We start from the raw sequence: 15,547 nt of genomic DNA on the forward strand, positions 1-15,547 counted from the left end.
CTAACACAAATGTCTTTAAAAAGCTGGCAAGGAAAAACTTATGTCCGTCAATGATCAGCAGTTTTAAAAAATTTATAGAAAGCATAGAATTTACAGAAAGATCACACACACACATAAACGCAGACACACAGAAGAAAAGCAAGAAAAATAAGTGACAAATAAAGAACACTTTAAAAAAAAATCTTGCCACAATACATATAAAAGTTGTGACCAGATATTTTCCCAGAAATTTAAAAACATAATAAGGTAACTATGTTTATAACAGAAAAGCACAAAAGAGAGGTATAAAATGTCAGGGAAGAAATGGCAATCAGTAGAATATAAATTAGAGAACATCAGTAGAGGACAAGAAAGAAGTAAAAGAAAAATAAATTAATACAGAAACCAATAGCCTTCATATACAAAACCAACAGCCACTTTGAAGATATGGTAGATGAATAGTCTCCAATTTCAGTGGTGGCAATGTGTGAAATAGGACAGACTGTAAAAAGAAATATTTGTGATATATATTTTTTTAATGTGTAAAATTTTACTACAGAATCCAGAAGGAAACTTAAACCAATGGAAAGTATCTTTTTTTCTTAAGAGTATTCCCTATCATACATCGTATTCACATTGATTTACATACATCAGTCCTGCCTAAGTTAATATATAAAGTGAATGTGACCACTAAAAAAAAAAAATTGGCATTTTAAAAGATTAGACAGATAATTCTTAAATTCATATAGAAACCTGGGACTAGCAATAACAACCAAAACACTCTGAAGAGCCATGAGACCTGCTTTGCCCTACAAGATATCAAAATGTAGTAAAAATGGTAACAACTGAAGAATTTTGCACTGGCACGCGAATATACAAATCAAAGGATCAGAATAGAAAACCTATAGATGGACTCATACACAAAGCAACTTGTGATACAATGCATATTTCAAAACAGGAAAGCAATAGTATTTTTAAAATAGTAGAAAAGCAATAGGACAGGATAGCTGTTTGGGAAAATAAAAAAGAAACTGGATTTTAGCTCCCCTTTTTGTTTATAAGATGTATGAAACATATAAATGTAAAAACAAATATACAACCACAAATTATTAGAAAAAAATTGGAAAAACATTTTAACTTCAGGAAAGCAAAGGCTTTTCTAAGTAAGAAATAAATCTCTGAAGTCAATAAAACAAATGATTAATTCAATTGACTACATACAAATAATTCCTTTATGACTCAAAATAAATAAAGTCGAAAGGCAAATGCCAATCAGAGAAAAAAATAATTAAAATTTACATAATACTAAAGGGCTACCCCCTTAACAAAGAAAAAGTTCCTACAAATTATAAGAAGTCTGATGAAACAGTGGAAAAGGTAGAAAATATATTAAAAAGGCTTCATGGAGAAGGAATATTTCTTACCTTTATTAAACAAAAATTGAAATATTTCTTAGCTTAATTAAATAAAAATTGAGATTAAAAGTACAATGAGATACTGTTTTCAATTCAGTTGGCAAGTTCCAATGCACACTGGCAGAGTCCAAAAATGTTCTTTGTGGATAAGGGTATGGGGAAACACTCACACATTGTTGGCAGGGACATAAATTAACACAGCCCCCTGTAAAGGACAATTTGCCAGTAAAAATTAAAAAGAGAGAGATTTTAAAACTCAGAATTCCATTTTCAGAAATTCATGTAACTGAAACATTCACTGATGTGTAACCTAACATGTAAGGCATTATGCGTGGACAATGATTTGCAACAACTTAATTATATAATTTAATTGAAGATTGGTCAAATAAATCTGTTACACTCATATATGGGAAAAGTTATCAGACATTTGAAAAGCATAAAGCCATGTTTTATAAACTGATATAAAAAGAGGTACAAAATTAAGTGAAGAAAAAAAACCCCACAATGTTAAATGATGCATTTAGTCAGCTGAAACTTCCATGAACAAAAGGTAAAAAGGTATATATGTTGCATTTACTCTTATTTACATGGAATAAATCTGAAAGCCTACTTAAGGGATACAACAGTAATAGTGACTTCCAGAGAGAGAAACCCGAAGCTGGGGAAATGAGGGATGAAAGGACTTTCTTTCGCAGAATATTTTGTACATAAAAAAGTAAAGATTGTACAGAGAGCATCATCGCATAGTGGGAGACAACACAGACAGGAAGCAAGGAGCCAGACAACCTGGATCCAAACCGGACTCTGCCAGTCCCTGGAGAGGTGAGCGTGGGCAAAGTACCTAACTCTGTGGCCTATTTTCCTTATTTTTAAAATGGGAATAATAATACCGCCTATTCCATAAAGCTGTTATGAGAACTAGCATAACTAACACTCATAAGCCACCTGGAAGAATACCTGACATAGAAAATTGTTTTTTTTTTTTTAAATTAAAATAGTAGAATAAAACACACAGAGCAACAGCCTGTGTCTGCAATAAAGCAAGGTTGACTGGATTTAAAGTCATAGGAGACTTGTTTAGAGAAAAAGATCACAGTCACGTGGAATCTAGGACCAGGATTGAGTGTCTGGGACAACAGCCAGAGAACTTCTGAAGGAACAAAGTTAGTTGTCAGCTCAGTTTTTGTGAATTTTGTCATATAGTTGCTGTTCCAAAGGAGGCCCAACATGCACACATAATATCAATACCACAAGATTCAGAAATACTGTAGGATTTTGGGAGAAAAAATGTATTACCTGAGAAGCAGAAAAACACACAGGGTCACCTGGCTCTGATGATTACAGCATGCTCAAGCCAGGTATTCCTGGGCAGACTCTACCACAAACAAGGTTCCCCGAGAGAGACTCAGCTTTCAGAGCAGCAGAGTACCCAAAGTGAAAGTCCTAGCCCACGGAGCTTCTGTGACTCAGCCTTTAGTAACAGCAATTCTCCCATTCAGCTGAGTCACATCCACTGAGCCATCTTTTGGCTGAGTTACTGAGCAGGAAGTAAATAGGCCTTTCAGGCTATCAAGATTTGTCTCTTTGTGATACTGTGTTACGATTTCAGACCCTTTTTGTGTCCTCTAGAAACAAAGTACAGAATCAGATGCTAGTGAAGGTGGAAAGTTCTCCTGTCACTTACTTTAATACATTTGCCCAATTAGTGAGTGGCCATAGTGAAGTCACATTGAGATATTTAGCTAGAGTTTAGATTTCATCTTGGTTTTTCTAGAGATACCTACATAACTCTTCTCATCCCTTGTGATGTTAAATTCAACAGAAGCTGCCACTTTTTGTAGTTACACTATTAAATCAGAAGCAAGTCTCCATCCACAGGCAAGCATTAAAAAAATCAACTCATCTGAATGTCTTGTGCATATACAGATTCCTATAATATTTGCTGGCTAAATGTTGTGAGTTAAATACTGATGTGAGTTGGAGGAAGCATTTTCTCACCACATACTCCCTTACAGAAAAGGGAATGCAGAGGGTGGAGCATGAATTCAACTCAGTGGTCTTGCTCTGGGTTGAAGATTGGGTTGCCCACAGAATTGCTCTTAATTGCTTTCTCTACTACTGATCAAAAGAATAGACTCTCAATGCTTTCTTTGTGATCTAGCACTTCCAATCCTTGACACCTTTTTCACACAAACACTGCAAATGCCTTTTTTTCCCTTTCTTATTTTTTTGGCTTTTCTCTTCACCACTTAGTTACTAGTTAAGAGCTATCACATTAGTATCTAACTCACAACAGTTAGCCAGCAAATCTGACATGAATCTATATATGCACAAGACATTCAGATGAGTTGATTTTATTTTATTTACAGAAAAAAATAAAATGTTTGTTTAGGTCTCATTTCTACACTAGCCTCTCTTGTGTTCTCTTCCTAAATCAAAGTTGCCTCACCTATTCCTCAAATATCTCCTTTTATTAACATAGGCAGAGACAGACATCTGTGACTCAGGAGAAACAGAATTGGTCATACGATTGAAAAGAGCAGATGTTTTTAGCATAGAATAACAAGAAAACGTGTTTTTATCTTTTACCTTCTTGCCAACTGTATGCTCCAACACATTCACCTCCCTTAATATACAATCTGGTTTGGCTATTCAGCAACTATTTGAACAAACAAATTAAAATTCTTAGTTTCTAATCAGTGGTGGAGCTTATGTGGTTTGCTTTTTTATTTTTATTTTTTGGTAATTTTGGGGATCTGTAAAGGGTTCTATAGGATTATTACAGAAATTGCTGTTTGAAGCTTTCTTAATCTGGAAAGAAGTGGTTATGAATAAGGATGTACCAGTCACTATCAATTTTTCTCAAGCTGGTCTGTGCCTGTTTATCCTTTTGCTGTATGTGATGACACGCATTGCAGTCTATGTGAAAATGTCCTATCTGCCAGTAGGAAAAGCTTAATAATTTATTTGCAGCCCATCTTCCTCTAGACAAGTGCATGCCGTGTATTTGCTGAGCTGTGTAACTGGTTCTCAGAGCAGGCACATGGTCGGCTGCAAATGGTTCTTCTTGACGTCTTTCCATTTTTCACAGTATTGATATTTAGCCCCTGAATGCCTGTTCTGCATTTTCAAAACAAAGCAGAAGTGAGGAATCAATTATGTGTTGTTGGGAGGAAATGTCATGACCCTGATTATAATTGTTGCTTTTGAAGGAGAAATTACAGATGTGAAATTTGTCAAGATCAGATCCAACACATAGTACATCTAATTCAAAAGGGCATTCTCTGCTGTGGGTAAGTTCTCAGAATCTTCAAGCCTACACCGAAAGAGAGCCCTTCAGTCATTCGCTGTACTGTGGTCTCTTTTCACCCATGCTAAGAGAATCCTGTGGGTTCCTTGTATTGGATAAAGGGAAGATGAATTCATAAAGTACCTAGATTAATCTGACTTTGAAGAAAATTTAAGAAAAGTATTGAACTTTTAGAAGTTTTTCTTTGTTCTTTTTTTTTTAAAACTAACTCTGCTCCCATTTGTAAACATCTGAGAACTTACCACTGTGATGATTTTTTGCTCCAGAATGGAATGCAACAACAGGTGTTAATATAGAAGCTACACAAATAACCTCATACTGAGGCCTCTTTAGTCTCAGAGCTCAGACTTCAAGGGCAACATTATGGGTTTCTATGTTCTCCACTTTATTTTTTGTCTTCCTGAGGCAATAAACTCCATAAGACTCTGATGGACAATACCTGCCTGTGGGAAATCCAGCAGAGTCTCTGGAAAATAAAGTCAGAAAAAAAAAAAAAACTAAAAGAATTACCTAAGCTTATAAAATTACTTATGGGTTCAGGTGTGGTGGCTCATGCCGGTAATTCTGGTATTCTGGAAGGCCAAGGTGAGCAGATCTATCTGAGATCAGGAGTTTGAGAACAGCCTGACCATCATGGTAAAACCTGAGTAGAGACTATTTTTAGTCTCTACTAAAAATACAAATACAGATGCCTTTTTTTCCCAGCTACTGGGGAAACTGAGGAAGAAGAATCGCTTGAACCTCAAAGGTGGAGGTTGTAGTGAGCTTAGATCATGCCATGGCACTCCAGCCTGGGCAACAGAGCAAAACTCCATTTTAAAAATAATGATTTTAAAAAATTACTTATGAAATGTTCTGATTAGTACCATCTTGGTTTTATTCAGACTCATGGCTAGTGCTTATTTTCATGGCTCAGAGGAATTACTTGGCAGAATAAAATTGCATCCTTCCTCCCACCTATTTTCTGCAGAGATTTCACACATTGACTAAATTTGATTCATGCCACACTGAAATGCATGATGTTTGAAACTCCTCCATGATTTCCGTACAGAGTACTAAAGAACAAGAGGGCAGCATTTTTTCTGAGCTGAAATTTAGTTTAGATTTTGTGCTTCTATGGTCAGTTTTAGGACATCACAGAATTACATTTTTATATGAGTCACTTGATGTGAATCACCTTTGGGTGACATCTTCATGTCCTTTAGACAAAGTCCTCAAGTGTGGCTTCTGAAGTCTGCTGTGCAACTGACACAGATAATTTTCTATCATGAGTATCTTTCCTTCAAATATTTGGGTCTATGTATTCATATTCTATGCAACATTCGGTTCTTTTTAGTCATTACATATAAAGAAAACCAAATAGTTCTAACACTGAAAGGCAAATGACCCTGTTTATATGCCCTATTTGAACACTTGAAATCCAGCCCGAAGACAGGTCTTCCTCCAGTCTGGACCACTTGGGCCCTTGATGGAAAACCAGTAGAGCCTGTTTAGACAGCATGGAGCCATTCTCTATTGATTCATGAGGGGAAACTACAGTAACCCAATGGAGTTCTTTACAACAGGTATCGAGAGCACAGGCAGACAACACATGGTGGAAACATAGATGTGTCAAGTAAAAGCTCTCAGCAAAGACCGCAGTGAGCTTAGAGAGTGACGGGACAGAACGTGCTAACCATCAGATGTGAAAACAGTAAAGTACACAGGAGAAAGAGAATAAAAAGGTGGGGCGAGGAACCAAATACAAAATACTAGGAAAATATTAGGAAGTTGTTTCAGTTTGGATGATGGACAGTTATACTTACACAAACCCCAACCCCTGCCCCCAAAAATTCCACATGAAGTGTCAAGACTGTGAGGGATCTGAGATTTTGTCCTAGCTACACCTAATCAGTCAGTCTGCCACTTTTATGCATCCTAGAGATGCAGGATTTTTCTTCTTGGTCACTGTGCAAGCTAGGGACTCCCCGTGCTGCCAACCCCCGGCCTAGGCCTCACCTGGGCACGCTGGCATGCCCCAGCTTGTCTGTGTTATAGCTTGTACCTGCGTTCAGTGGTTCCTGAGCTCTTGTACTGTACCAAAGAAGAATGAGGACATGCTGGACGCTGAAAGGTGAGGAGAGCGAAGAACATATTATTGAACGATGGAACAGCTCTCAGCAGAGAGGAAATGCAGGGGATGGTTCCTCACCTGTAGACGAGAAAGGCTCTCACCCTCAGGTGGCTGGATCCAGGGCCTTTTGTGGACTCGAAATGGAAAGTATGTGCTTACTGGTTTGTGAGTATGCAAAAAAGGTTACAGCAAAGACACCAGTCAGAGGTGGCCATGACTGTGTAGAAAACCAATTACGGAAGGAGAGATATATGTGAAATAGGTGAAGGGTGGGGATCAATCAGAGGAAAGTGCAACAAACAGGAAGAAAAGGTAAATCCAGTCTGAGGATTTAACTTGTAGCTTGGTCTTCAGGCTTTATACTATCTTTGGCTTGGAGGTAGAATGTCATCAGGGACCCCTCCCTATCTGCATAGGCATTTGGCTACCTCCTGACACTATCACTAGGACGTGGCTACTCACCACACAGCAGCAGCATGAGCTTCATGTTTGATGCCTCTTGTCACCCAGGTCCCTTCAGGGTGATAGATATTGCACATACAGTGGGTTTACATCACAGCTAAGGAATCCTGAACGAGGAAACCCAAATCTTTCATCAAACAGACTTTCCCAACACTGGCCCCAGAGGAACGTATTATTTTACGAAATTATGCAGGAAAGAAACATGCCTTCTGTTCCAGAGGGAGGCACCATCTCTATGAAGAGACAAATAAGGTGAACTTGCTTTTAAATAAGCGAAGTCTTTCTCATTTTACTTTTGTCACTGCTGTCTTCTCCACAGTTACCTTAACAGCTTGCATAGTTCCTACAACGTCTTCTTTGTGGGCAGATATTCAGCAAAAATGTGTGAGATAAAGCCATCAATCTTCAACAGTTTTCATTCTTTCTGCTGTAATTGACATTTTAGCTTAACACTTGGTTTCTTCTAGACACATTGTGTCACCTCTTGTTCCCCAAAAGTTGGAAAATAAATGTAAGGCTTCTCCTTTCAAAGAAATTAAGTTTCACATTAATATGTTTGCTAATAAATCACTTGGGTTATTATATAAAGTACATTTTCTTCTAGGCAATATATTAATTTCATGATCATAGCAGACAAATGTATTTGTTTTTAAAGTACTCACTGACATGTCTGTGTTACCACATAGAAAAGACAAATGTTATTCTTTTTTTGAATTGTGCATTTGAACAATGGTAAAACTGAAATCAATGCTACTTTTAATGAAATCAAATTACTGAATGGTGGTAACATCCTGAGGTACCCCACCCTAAGAATAGGGTGTAAGATAGATGAATCAACAGATTTCTCATATCCTTATTTTGTAGCACACTCTATTAGCAACAGGAGGATAATGAACTGGTTCAGCAATTAGACCTGGTAGCTGCATCAATAAACGTGTTTAGTAACTGCTCCATGGTGAGCAATGCTCTCTAAAACCAGAAACTGACAGTGGGGGTTAGAGGCTAGTCATCTACCTCACATAAATAAATGTGTAATGTCAATTGGAGAGAAAAAAAGTTACAAGAAATTGTTTCTCAGCATGAGCTTTGAAAAAAGCACTGCCATGATCATTACTCATGAAAAGCTACTTAGAGTGGTTTCCTTAAAAATACGCACACACATACTGGAAAAAAATACATATAAATGATGCATTTCTTGACTAAGAGAAAAAAGTTTGCCACCTTAGGGCCAGTAGGTCTAGAATCTCCATCATTAATACTGGTCCATTTTGCTTTCGTTTAGTGCTGAAAATTCTGAGGTTGATTATTAGCTTAATCTTACTTACTTCATAGATGTGTCATGGCTCCTATGGCTTTAAAATTTAAGATATTCATTTGAGAGAAATAAGTAATATGAATTGAAATTAATAAAATAATGTTTTCAAACATCTATTTTATGTAGCACATTAGTTTAAAAATGTGTTCTTTGGTTTGAATAAATACATTGAAATTCAGAAAGATGAGTCCTAAATTTAACTACCAAATATTGCAGGCAATGCTACGGATCAAAGAGAAATATTTCTTCAAAGATTTCCCAGTGCTTTAAAATATCAAACAATACAGCTGAGGCAATTAAACATGTAATATGAGAGGTCAGAATGTTATCAGGTATAGCGTTCTTGTTGGTCATTATTATCTTATTCTCACATGAAACTCTTAATGTCAGTAGTTCTCCACCGTTTACAACCAATCCAGCCAAATTGTTATACATATTCCTGTATCCAAAAAGTGTAGCTTGTACCCATGCTTTCTTAGTAATATATAAAATAACGAATTTTACAATTTTTGTCATTTTCACAAAAAATTTGAAAAAAAATCAAGTGTGTTCTAATCAAAAGGCAGAAGGCATGTTTATTTTGTTCACTTCTGTTTACTCAGAAGATAACATGTAACAGGAACAAATTTTGTTACATGAATTAATGAAGTGACCAGTTTGTGTCAGTAGAATTCCATTTAGAAGCAGGCACATTTTAAAGCTAGCCTTTATGTTTTTTCTCAAGTAAACCTTTGCATCTGAAACTTTGAATCTAGTAATACAAATAGATCAAATAGTTCCATATTTCTTTCTACTAATTGTTTCTCCAAATGCATACTACCGAAATTTGAATAGGTTTACTCTATATATCATATTTTCTTGAAAACACTGTAAAGGAATTACTATTTTATCAATAACTGTTCTCCTTTGGGGAATTCAGATCATCTCATCCTCACTGTTTAAAAATGTTGGTGTCGTCATTCTTTTTTTCTGATATGTTACTATATTTATGCTAGATAAACAAGACTGATACATTGTGTTAAAACATAATTCAAAATAATAATTTAACTAATATAGAAATTGAAAGGTAACATTTAGTTAATTTTGGCAATCTTCATTAAACAGTAATTGTAATAAATTCAACTTGTTTTAGAACTAGACAAAATTAATTTGATAAGTGCATCTACCATAAAGTAACAAATTTGTATGCAACGAAGCTGTCAGTATATATGAATCTGATACCTACTGAAATACGCCAAAGGGCTATGGTGAACCCAGGTATTTAACTGGAAAGAAGAGTGAAGTGTTGTTAACTCTATCTACTTATGTGACCTTACATTTCTATATTAACAAAGAGAAATCTTCACCTTGTCCCATAGCTCTTCTTTTTCTCCTAGTAGGTGGCTTGATGCCAAGCATAAATCATGTACAAGGATGACATGGACTGTGAATTTCAACCTACATCTAAACTGGCTTCATAAAAATCAAGAAAAGTAAAAAAAAAGCAGATTTCCTTTATTTCTTTGAATTACTGGACAAAGCAGAAAATACCTATGCACACAATTTGTGTTTATGTCATTTATTTGTTAAATTTTTTAATATTATTCATTTTTATTTAATTAATTCATTTATTTGTTTATTTTTGAGATGGAGTTTTCCTCTTGTTGCCCAGCCTGGAGTGCAGTGGCAAAATCTTGGCTCACTGCCACCTACACCTCATTGGCTTGAGTGATTCTCCTGCCTCAGCCTCCCTAGTAGCTGGGATTACAGGCATGCACCTCCATACCTGGCTCATTTTGCATTTTTAGTAGAGACAGGGTTTCTTCATGTTAGTCAGGCTGGTCTCGAACTCCTGACCTCAGGTGATCTGCCTGCCTCGACCTCCCAAAGTGCTGGGATTACAGGTGTGAGCCACTGCTCCCAGCTTATTATTTATGTTTAAATATCTCTTATTTTTAAGAGGAAAGTTGTTTCTTTGCTTATAAAAATCTTTAAATACAACAAATAGACAATCTTATACATTTAGAAAATATACACTAACTAAAATATTTATTTTCAGAGATAAGTAACTGTAAGTTATTTTCCAATGACATTAAACTATGCTTGAAAGGAATTATTTGTAAATATTGATTATGTAGCACTGCAAATGTTTATTCTAAAATACTAGAAGAAAAAATATAACAGAAGTTCCCATATCATGATCACAATTACATAAAAATATATTTAAAAAAAAAAAAGACTGGAATGGAGTACATCAAAATGCAAATTGTGGTTGTTTAGGGAAATAGCAGTAATTTTCCTCTTTTTTCTACTATTTTTTATTCTCTGTTTTCTACAAATGGCAGTATTATTCTATAAATATGTTCAAAACGTATTTTATTAAAAATTATTTGTATTAATTCTTTATTTTATTTTCATTTGTAAATTCTTCTCAGTTTAACTGTTTCCTTCCACCATTTAGACCCTTTTGCTCTGTGAGCTATGCTGTTTCTTCAGTTTTATTTTTTTCATTAGCTTCTCAGAATGTTTTTTCTTTTGGTTCTAACCTCTATAAGTTTTGTGTCTTCACTGCTACCTTAATAATGCCAGCTTTTGACCGGGCGCGGTGGCTCAAGCCTGTAATCCCAGCACTTTGGGAGGCCAAGGTGGGTGGATCACGAGTTCAAGAGATCGAGACCATCCTGGTCAACATGGTGAAACCCCATCTCTACTAAAAATACAAAAAATCATCTGGGCATGGTGGTGCGTGCCTGTAATCCCAGCTACTCAGGAGGCTGAGGCAGGAGAATTGCCTGAACCCAGGAGGCGGAGGTTGCGGTGAGCCGAGATCGTGCCATTGCACTCCAGCAGCCTGGGCAACAAGAACGAAACTCCGTCTCAACAGCAACAACAACAAAAATAAAAATAATAATAAAAAAAAATAATGCCAGTTTTTGTGGATATCCTCGTTTTTGGTTTCTATTTCTGCCCTTGATGGCAGAGCCAGTTTGCTCTATGATCAACTTACTATCTCATTTTCCTGACCCTTCAGCCTTCCCTATTTCTGAAGATAGAATGTTAAATTAATAGCAGACAAATACCTCATTCATATTGGGATTTATTATCTTTGAATCTGCTCTCATAAACATCTTTTGCAATAACAGAAATTTTGTTGACTCTGTAGCCCCTGTGGAATTCCCTTCTTTCCAAATACCTAAGAAGGTACTGGCTTTGTAGTATTTTAAAATTAATACACATTATTTTCCCTTCTCCCTCTTCTACTTGCTATTTCACTTACTCTTTCTCCTTCACCTTCTCCCTCTTGTACACTGCCATCAGACCCATCATCCCATCTTTCTGTCTTCTAAAAGTCTGAAACTTGTCATGAGCGACTGAGCCCAGTACCATAGAAACCCCTCAACTGAGAAGCCAGTAAATGCCGTATTCGTCCCGTGGTCTTAAAAGCAGACAGACCCAGGCCTAATTCCCGGGTTTGTGACTTTAGATAAATGACTCAACCTCTTCCAGCCTTGATCTTTGTTCATTTTTGAATAGGGACATGTTACTATAAGCTTCTGTAAGCATCAAGTCAAACATAGTGAGGGAAAGTGCCCTGTAAACTTAAAAGTACATCACAGTCCTTGTCCTTTGCATCCGATCCATAACTATTCCTTTTACTCCCCTCAACACTCCTTTCTACATGCTAATCCCTGTGTTCCAGCTGTGCTAAAGAATATGTGATTATTCGAAAATGTCCCGTTCTTTTTAGTGCTGGGCCTTCCTGGAATATCAACATTCCTCTTGCCACCTGGCATTGTTTGCCTCATCTTTTAATTCTCAACGGTGATATTGGCATCTATAAAATCTGTGCCTTCTTTCTCTGCCAATCACACCTTAACCATAGCAGGGTTAAGGGCTTTCTCTGTGCATTCCCTTGACCTTTGTACCTTCTCTCTACTTCTCACGCAATTCTTTACCTGCCTTCTCAGATCACTAAGCTGTGAGGTCTTTAAAGGCAAAAGTTTTGTCCCTTCTCTCCATCCATCAAGATCAAATCAAGTATCTGGTAGGCTGCAGACATTCTGTTAACACTGGATAAATAAATGAATGAATGCCAATGAAATTATTTACAGCAGAAGATTATTTAATTTATCTTTGAATACTTGCATTGAATTAAAACAGAAAAATAATTCATTAATTAATTGATCCTCCTCCACATGGGAATGACACATTTTTCAATCAAGTGGCCGATACCACTGTCAATGTCAAGAACATCATATGGTGCCTTTCTTGTCCTGAAACATTATCTCACTGGTGCCCTGTGAAGAAAGATGATGGGTTCTATGGATGTTGTTGAGCTAAATGACTGGGGAGAAAAAAATCAGCTAAATGTTAAACAATTAATGTGAAATGTATGTGATTCCAAAGGAGAGTAATTTAACTAGAAAACGGTAAACCTGCAGAAAGGAAGCCTAAATAATTACCGTTCACTTCCAGACAGTTCCTTGAATTGGATTCACATTGAGCTAAGGCTATCTGAATTAGAGGCAGCTGTATAATCCAAATGTTGTGCAGCATACAGAATCAGATTGAGTGCTTGAGTGTCTGCACCCTAGGAAATTGATTTGACGACTATGTCAATTACTTCTGGCACCAAGCTTTCTGTGGGTTGCATTACAACTGCTCTTTTGGTCAGCTGTGACTGCTTCCCCATCCACGCCTATTGTTTTAGATTTATTTACTGCACCGGCAATCATAAATTATAGACTTTTTTCTATACCATCTGGAAACTCTGGTGTCATTGTTTGGGTCACTTTTGATTGCTTGCCCTTATTCTCAGCTACTGCCAAGTCTGATGTATCTTGAATTATGAAAGACTTCCGCCACAAGCTGACCTATTTGTGAGCAACCTTTCAGCATCTACATATATTTATTTTACCCAATACATCACTGGATTAAATAAAAAGTGCTTTCTCTGACCCTTCAGGGAATTATTTCTTTGCCTGTGATACTGCATTTTTAAAGCTCACAATTTCCCTAACCATTTGCTTGTTAACCTACTGTTCATTTCTATCATTCCCACAAGGTCAGATTTAACAGATTTATCATTCTTTTTTGTGGTGCTGAGAATGTAATTTTTTCAATATTTTTCACTCAGTCTCAATTCCTACCCCGAATTCTTCAGTATGCATCTAAAATTAGAGTGAAAGGTTTTTTTTTTTTTTTTTTTCTCTTTCTTCTTTTCCTTTCTTCAAATCATCCTTAAACAACAAGGCAAACTCTTTTTATCACTTTTTATTCTGGTGTTCAATACTCTAGCAACTGGGGCTAATTATTATACTGTAAAACTTTCCTGACTCCAGAAAACATCTTAGCAGCATTCTTTTTTCAATCAAATGATGCTGACGCCTACCTGTATGGACAGTGTCAGCAGATTACTTTCATTTTACACAGATGGTTCACTGGCAGTCCAGATCAAATCTGAAATTGTGCTATCAAGCAGTTTTTATCCAGAGAAGCAATTTGAATATTGGAATTTTGTTGAATTTCCTAGGCCACAGCTGCTTGCATCTGACATCTGCTTCAATTTTTTGAGCAGCCAGTTACTTTTTTTTTTTTCTGGCAACCTCAAGGTTGAGTTTTGTCAGGCTGTGTTCAAATCTATGTAATCCTCATCAAGTATCCCTCTTTAAGTAGTGTAATAGTCTACATCACACTGTGTCCTAGAATCCTGGCTTTTCTCTACTGCTCTATTTTTTAACATCAAACTTAACTGTAATTATTATTAGGAGAATTTCCATTTTTCTGCACCTTCTCCCCATACAAGAAACTTCACCTTCATTGGTTGAAGTCACAATCATGTTGAAGGGAGAAAAATAAAGTAGTCTTGTTAGAATTTTCTTTAAAAAAATAAATATTACATGAGTCTTCAGTAGATGTATAACACTTCTATCATTCTTCAAGTATCCTTTTAGAGAGACTGTAGGTATAAGGGATGGATTGCTTTCTTCCAAGACAAAGCCCCAATGAATGTGATCTAATTAACTTTGTATCTTGATATATCATCCAAACTACCATTTCACATCTTTGACAGTAGTGTCAACCAGCATAATATCATGTCAATTCAATGCAATGCCCAACAAGACATGATATTATCAAGGCAACATGGTAGGTATTTGAAAATTTGTATCCTGTTTGCTGCTTCACCAATCACCCTTTCACAACGCAGAATGACACAAGCAATGTGTCAAGCAGTATATCTTAAGTTTGAAGTAGTGGGATGCTTTAGCGATTGCTTGTTTTTAAACAGGTTTAAATCTACCTATAAAGTCCAAAGATACATAAAGTGTTAGTTGTTAACATATTGTCATATTTCCAGATCATCTAACAGGCATTGCAAGAAAGCAAAGAATAATATTATAACAGCCCCTGTGATTTGCTATGTAAAAGGAGTACAAAATGCACATCATTTTCTCTTTGTTGTTAAAAGGATGAGTATTAGTCTCATTGTGCTTTCGCTTTTAAAGAAAAATATAATAAAGGATGCTGTTGGCAAGGTGTGATATTACTTAAGACACGTGCTTGCTATGTTCTCATCTTCCTTTTTCTTCCTGCCTGTTACACAGCCTATTTACACAGAAGGGTGATGAAAACTTCAACTGACTGATTTTTATTTCTAGTCAAAAATCTCCAGAAAGGGAGGATTCCTTGATATTTTTTCTATATGTATTTGCAGTTCTTTCCATTGGGCTTTTTGGAGCAAGATAATCAAGGCATCTGCATCTAAGAATTTCATATATAATAGGTCTTTAAAATACATAAAGTTAAAAAGGGAAAATGTAATACAAGGTTAGTATTGACTGGCTTTCAGTAATAAGATTATATTTTAGATATTCACAATCAGAAAAAATGTGGAAAGCCAAGGAGTTAAGCTGGTAGTTGGAGACTTCTAAATATTAAAAGGGAGTGTTCAAAGCAGAGGACATGCAGTAATT

General features: G+C 36.1%; 1 long non-coding RNA gene across 7 annotated transcripts in view; it reads right to left on the reverse strand.

Moving 5' to 3' along the window:
* The window catches only part of LOC104652571 (uncharacterized), a 531,330-nt gene that overhangs the window by 95,723 nt on the left and 420,060 nt on the right, over positions 1-15,547 (reverse strand). Inside the window, exon 1 of one of the 7 annotated variants that reach the window (XR_012514023.1) lies at positions 2,691-2,931. The exons of the other annotated variants lie outside the window; for them this stretch is intronic. This is a non-coding gene — a long non-coding RNA (uncharacterized LOC104652571). Of the gene's footprint in view, positions 1-2,690; positions 2,932-15,547 lie in introns of those variants that run through there. 7 annotated transcript variants of the gene reach the window in all.

Source organism: Saimiri boliviensis, chromosome 15 (genome assembly GCF_048565385.1).
Source record: "Saimiri boliviensis isolate mSaiBol1 chromosome 15, mSaiBol1.pri, whole genome shotgun sequence".
Lineage (NCBI taxonomy): Eukaryota > Metazoa > Chordata > Mammalia > Primates > Cebidae > Saimiri > Saimiri boliviensis.